The 7,088-nt window shown below is 37.6% G+C and overlaps 1 non-coding gene across 1 annotated transcript; it reads left to right on the forward strand.

Annotated features, from left to right (window-relative positions):
* The first annotated feature begins 6,752 nt into the window (after positions 1–6,752).
* LOC113001046 (small nucleolar RNA R71) lies at positions 6,753–6,859 on the forward strand. The gene has a single exon (XR_003266379.1). It is a non-coding gene; the product is annotated as a small nucleolar RNA R71 (small nucleolar RNA).
* The last annotated feature ends 229 nt before the right edge of the window (positions 6,860–7,088 follow it).

The following is a 7,088-nucleotide window of genomic DNA, read 5'->3' on the forward strand; positions in this document are numbered from 1 at the left end:
ATGAACGAAACTGATCATTAAGCATGAACGTAAATTAAGCGCAGAGACAATTAATCAAGCACTAAGCATGCATGGATTAATAGCAACAAATACAGAGTAATTGGTGAAGAGGAAAAATTGATTAGAATTCAATAGTAATAACAAAACCTCAAAGAGAGTTGTGCTTGATCCTCAAGAGAAAACAACGCTGGAGACTTAGCCTTCCATTAATCACTAGAAACAAAATTGTAGATTGAAGCAGAAACGAAATTGCAGAAAATGAATTTTATTTTACGTGAACAGTGCACATGAACAGTAAAAACTAGAATTCTAAAACCCTAGAATTATTCTCCTCTCCGAAAAAACTAAAAAACTAAAACCCTGGTGCTGTTATATAGGTTCTCAGCCCCAAAGGTTACAAATCTATTTTAAGTCCAAGCCCATAAACGAAATAAAATAAAATCTGGACAAGATAAGATAAGATTGGATGAAATAAAATCTGGACGAAATAAAATCTAGATGAAATAAAATCTGGATAAGATAAGATTTGATAAAATAAAATTGTCTGCTCTCTTCAATTTCAAGCCCAATTCCGGATTCAAGCCCTATTGCTTATGATTCTCCTGAAGTTAAATTAAAAACACAAAATTAGTCAAGTAGGACCAAATGATAAAATTGCATAATTAATTTGACAATTAAGGCTAATCAATAATTAAAATGGTGACAAAAAGGGTTAAGAAATAGGAGAAAATAATGACACATGAAATCCCCCCCACACTTAGCCTTTTGCACTCCTAGGAAAAATTAAAAAGCAAAGCAAGGAACAAATTCAGAGACATTAAAGATAAACAAACAAACACAAAAACAATTACATATTTCTCAATGAATCTCAAGGAATGAAAGGAATGGGTAACATCAAACACATAGAGAGTTAAAGAATCAAGACAGTCATGAAAATCATCCAAGCATCTTAAACATGGCAAGATAGTCAATCAGCTCAAGAATGAAAAGTGATAAAGCCTCATAAGATATGCACTCCATCTATCAAGTGTCTAGGCTACTGTTTACTCTCAGAGCATCCATGAAAACAAACACCACATAGACTTGGCAAGACTCTAAAATTGACAACCACACCATAAACACATGCACATGAGGATCAAAAGGTCTTTTAAGGTTGTAATGGGGCCAAGGATTAGGTAGAGGAAAGTATGAGATAAGTAGCTAAAACCAAAAGGAATAGAGGAGCAATGAGGAATAAGTGGGAACTAAGAAAGAGTAGTAAACCCCAAAACCAAAATTAAAAATTAAGCTTAAAAATTAAACCCAAAACAGAATCAACCAAGTTCTCAAACCAATCCAAGTCTTCAAACCAAGACCTCATTTATTCAACTTCATTCTTTTTTTGTTTTCTTCTTTTTTTCGTTTTTTTTTCTGTTTTTTTTTTTTTGCACGTGAACAATAGCATTTGAATGCATTTGAAAATAAAGCAACAATTAGGCAATATATGTATATACATCAAGGATCTCCAAATCAAACTCTTGGAGCCAAAGCATCCACCTGATCAATCTAGGCTTTGATTCAGCCTTCTTCAATAGGTACTTCAGAGCTGCATGGTCAGTATAAACAATAACACGAGTACCAAGTAAATATGAACGAAATTTCCCAAGAGCAAAAACTATTGCTAATAGCTCCTTCTCTATGGTAGTGTAATTTGCTTGGGCAGCATCCAAAGTTCTGGAAGCGTAGTAGATTACCCGAGGCTGCTTGTCAATCTTTTGAGCAAGGACATCCCCCAATGCATAATTGGATGCATTGCACATTAGCTCAAATGGGGTTGTCCAATCAGGTGCCTGAATGATAGGGATGGTAGTCACCGCACGCTTGAGGCAATCAAAAGCCTCTTTGCACCGGTCATCAAAATCAAACTCCACCTCCTTTTGTAGCAGATTGGATAGTGGAAGGGCCACTTTGCTAAAATCTTTGATAAAACGCCTATAAAACCCTACATGACCAAGAAAAGAACAAACCTCTTGCATGCAAGAGGGGTAAGGAAATTGTGAAATAACATCTATTTTTGCAGGGTCTACCTCTATGCCCCTACTGGAAATGATATGCCCTAAAACTATACCTTGTTCTACCATGAAGTGACATTTTTCAAAATTCAGTACAAGGTTAGTTTCAATGCATCTACTAAGAACTCTATCCAGACTATCCAAACATGTATCAAAAGAGGATCCATAAACAGTAAAATCATCCATAAACACCTCTATGCAACTCTCTAAAAAGTCACTGAAAATGCTAAGCATACACCGCTGGAAGGTACCAGGGGCATTGCATAGGTCAAAAGGCATCCTCCTATAGGAAAAAGTGCCAAAGGGACAGGTGAATGTGGTCTTTTCTTGATCATCATGAGCAATATGAATTTGTAAATAACCAGAAAAACCATCAAGAAAACAGTAATGAGACTTACCTGCCAAGTGCTCAAGCATTTGATCAATGAATGGCAGGGGAAAATAATCTTTTCTGGTTACCTGGTTCAGCCTCCTATAATCAATGCAGACTCGCCAACTGTTCTGCACTCTTGTAGGGATAAGCTCATCCATTTCATTCTTAATTACTGTGAGACATGTCTTCTTAGGAACCACTTGGACCAGACTCACCCACTGGCTGTCAGAAATGGGGTAGATGATTCCAGCTTGTAAGAGCTTGGTCACCTCCTTTTTCACCACATCCAGAATGACAGGGTTGAGTCACCGTTGTGGCTGCCTCACTGGCTTAGCTCCATCCTTTAAAAGTATCCTATGCATGCAGGTAGATGGGCTGATACCAGGAATGTCCGCTAAAGTCCATCCAATGGCTTTCTTGTGCTTCTTGAGAACTAGCAACAACTTCTCCTCTTGCTCAGCAGCAAGGGAGGCAGAGATGATCACTGGATATTTTTCCTTGTCCTCCAAGTAAGCATATTTAAGGGTTACTGGTGTAGAAGCAAGCTTCATGATGATGAATCAAGTAGTTTTGAAGATGACAAAAAGCCCAAAATAATGATTTCAAGATTGAGTCAACAAGATCAAGATCAAGATTAATTTCAAGATTCATTAGAAGAAATGAAGAAGATTCAAGATTCAAGAGAAGTTGATTTCAAGATTCAAGAAAATACATAAAAAAGAATCAAGATTCAAGAGAAGATGAATTTAAGATTCAAGAGAAGAAATCAAGAAGCAACAAGTCAAGACTTCACAAGGGAAGTATTGAAAAGGATTTTTCAAAAACCAAACATAGCACAATTTTGTTTTACAAAAGAGTTTTCTCAAATTTTTCTAAGTTACCAGAGTATTTACTCTCTTGTATTCGATTACCAATTTCCTGTAATCAATTACCAGTGATAAAATTTGATTTCAAAAAGTTTTTAACCAAATTTGCAACGTTCCAAATGATTTTTAAATGGTGTAATCGATTACAATATATTGGTAATCGATTACTAGTGTATCTGAACGTTGAAATTCAAATTCAATTGAGAAGAGTCACATCTTTTCATAAAATGCCTTGTGTAATCAATTACATGATTATGGTAATCGATTACCAGTGACAAGTTTTGAATAAAAGGTCAAGAGATGTAACTCTTGACATGATTTTCTCAAGGTTATAACTCTTCCAATGGTTTTCTTGACCAGGCATGAAGAGTCTATAAAAGCAAGACCTTGACTTGCATTCAGAATAATTTCTTGAACAACTTTTGAGAAACCTTTAAACCTTTACAACCTTTACGATTCTTTAAGAATTCTTTCCTACTCATCTTTCTTCTTCTTCCTTTGGCAAAAAGCTTTCTAAGTTTTCTGTTTTCCAAACCTTGTTCTTCTGCAAGTGAAAATTCTGCCGAAAACAAAAGTGTGCTATATCTTTTCATTATCCTCTCCCTTTGCCAAAAAGAATTCAACAAGGATTAATCGCCTGAATTCTTTTTGTGTCTCTCTTCTCCCTTTTAAAAGAATAGAAGGACTAACCACCTGAATTCTTTTGTGTCTCCCTTCTCCCTTTCCAAGAGAATTCAAAGGACTAACCGCCTGAGAATTCTTTTATTTCTTCCCTTTCCCTTAAACAAAAGATTTCAAAGGACTAATCGCCTGAGATATCTTTTGTTTCCCCTTACAAAGATTCAAAGGACTAACCGCCTGAGAATTCTTTGTCTTAACACATTGGAGGGTACATCCTTTGTGGTACAAGTAGAGGGTACATCTACTTGGGTTGTTGTAACTGAGAATAAGAGAGGGTACATCTCTTGTGGATCAGTTCAAGTGGAGGGTACATCCACTTGGTTGTTCAAAGAGAAAAAGGGAGGATACATCCCTTGTGGATCTTTGCTTGTAAAGGATTTTACAAGGTTGAAAGAAATCTCAAGAACTGGTGGTTGCTTGGGGACTGGATGTAGGCACGGGTTGTTGCAGAACCAGTATAAAATTCTTGTGTTTGTCTTCTTCTTCCCTACACTTTTTAATTTCCACTGTGTACTTTACTTTTACGCTTTATTTTTTTAAGTTACATAACTTAGTAGTGAAGCCTAATTGAATCTAGTAACATTAAGAAGGATAGGTTTTAATTAGTCAAGGTACATTAATAATTAATTCAACCCCCCCCCTTCTTAATTATTTTGAGGCCACTTGATCCAACAGCTGGTAAGGGCTTCAACTCCGGTGTGGCTGGTGGCTGAATAGTGGGAGGAACCAAGGTAGGAGAAGAAGAAGGTTCCTCAGCCTGTACCTCATAAAGCAAGTCAGAAGTATATGTACTTCCTGAAACATGGTTAGTGCATTCTGACTCTAATAAATCAACATCAAGAGGTACAACACCCATAAATTCAGAACCAGACTCAAATTCAAATTCACTCTCAGCATAAAAATCAGATACATGATCAAATTCAAACTCAGATTCAGATTCAATGCATAAGGAGTGACAAGTATACAGATCAGATAAAAATGGATGTTTCCTACCATGAAGAACAGAATCAAAATCAAACATATAATCATCAACAATCTTATCAATTATCTCAGCATGAAAAACAGAATGATCCTCAGATGGATGTTTCATGGCATCAAGAATGTTAAAATGAACAACAATATCACCAAATTCCATAGACAATGTACCTGCATAAACATCTATCTTGGTTTGGGATATTTTCATAAATGGCCTGCCTAAAATAATTGGAACTGAACCATAGGAAAATCCCTCTTCCATATTAAGAACATAAAATCAACAGGAAAAATAAGTTCACCAACCCGAACCAGCACATCCTCTATGAACCTGCGGGGTAAGCAACACTTCTATTTGCCAAATGAATCGCCACATCTGTAGATTGCAAAGGTCCAAGAGATAAAGAATTGAAAATGGACAGAGGCATGACACTAACTGATGCTCCTAGATCTAGCATGGCATTCCCAAATTTACTGTTCCCAATAATGCAAGGTATATAGAAAGTACCTAGGTCCTTACATTTCTCAGGAATGTGAGGAACAAATTTACCTATCAATACTGACACATTTCTGCCCATGCTAATCCTTTCATTGCCTTTGAGCTTCCTTTTGTGGGTGCATAACTCCTTTAGAAACTTGGCATATCTTGGAATCTGCTTGATGGCATCTAGCAGAGGTATGTTCACCTCTAATTTCCTAAAGGTCTTCAAGATCTCCTTTTCCACTTCTTCCATCTTTTTGTTTGGAATTTCTCTAGGTGGGAATGGAAGAGGGATAGGAGGGTGCTGCAAGTCAGAATTACTAGAAAAAGGTCCACCTACATGAAAATTTATGTTAGGAAGCTTTCTCTTTTGTGCAACTATCTCATCCTCTTTTTCAAGTGTACAATGAAGCTTGACAAGTTCAGGTGCAGGTGCTGCTACTGGTGGAGGCACTTCAATTTGGTTGCCAGACCTCAAGATGATGGCACTCGCATTTTTCGGATTCTGCATAGTTTTTGAAAGCAATTTGTTAGAATTTTGGGACTGAGCTTGGTTCAACTGAGTAGCCATCTGCCCCATCTGATTTGTCAGACTCTGAATGGAGGCTCTTGTCTCTTGCTGAAATTGCATATTCTGGATGGTCATTTGCCTCACTAACTCTTCTAAGGAAGGTTGAGGAAGGGCCTCAGTTGCTTGTTGTCTTTGTTGTTGTTGTTGTTGTTGTATTGGAGGAGGAACATATGGCTTGCTTGGACTAGCAGCATTCTAGAAAGGAGGGACAGGCTATTGTTGTTGTGGAGGACTTGCCCATCTCAGATTTGGATGATTTCTCCAACCTGGATTGTATCTGTTGCTTGAAAGATCATAATTATTCTACTGTTGTTGGTTTTGCTACTGAGGGGGTCTATTGTAAATGTTTGCAGCATAAGCTTCAGGTTGCTCATTGACTCCAAATTGCTACAAAGAAGAACAAAGATCTATATGGTGATCTGCAGAAGAACATAGACCACAGACTCTTGCAACAGGTGCAGATTTTTTATTCATGGCAAGCTGAGTTACTAGGTTGACCAAGGCATCAAGTTTTCCCTCAAGCTTTTTATTTTCAGCAGATGAAGATGAATTCGTGGCCACCTCATTGACTTCTCTAAGGACAATAGCATCATTTCTTGCACTAAATTATTGGGAGTTGGAAGCCATCTTCTCAATCAAATTCCTAGCCTCAGCAGGGGTCATATCACCAAGGGCTCCACCATTGGCAGCATCAATCATACTCCTCTCCATGTTGCTAAGTCCCTCATAGAAATATTAAAGAAGGAGTTGCTCAGAAATCTGGTGGTGAGGACAGCTTGCGCATAATTTCTTGAATCTTTCCCAGTACTCATACAAGCTCTCTCCATTAAGTTGCCTAATGCCTGAAATGTCTTTTCTGATGGCAGTGGTCCTAGATGCAGGGATGAATTTCTCCAAGAACGCCCTCTTAAGGTCATCCCAGCTGAAAATGGACCTGGGATCAAGGTAGTACAACCAATCTTTTGCCACTCCCTCTAGAGAATGAGGAAAATCCTTTAGAAAGATATGATCTTCCTGGACATCAAGGGGCTTCATGGTGGAACAAACAATATGGAACTCCTTAAGATGCTTATGAGGATCTTCACCTGCAAGA

The sequence above is a fragment of the Glycine max genome, unplaced genomic scaffold (assembly GCF_000004515.6).
Source record: "Glycine max cultivar Williams 82 unplaced genomic scaffold, Glycine_max_v4.0 scaffold_371, whole genome shotgun sequence".
Lineage (NCBI taxonomy): Eukaryota > Viridiplantae > Streptophyta > Magnoliopsida > Fabales > Fabaceae > Glycine > Glycine max.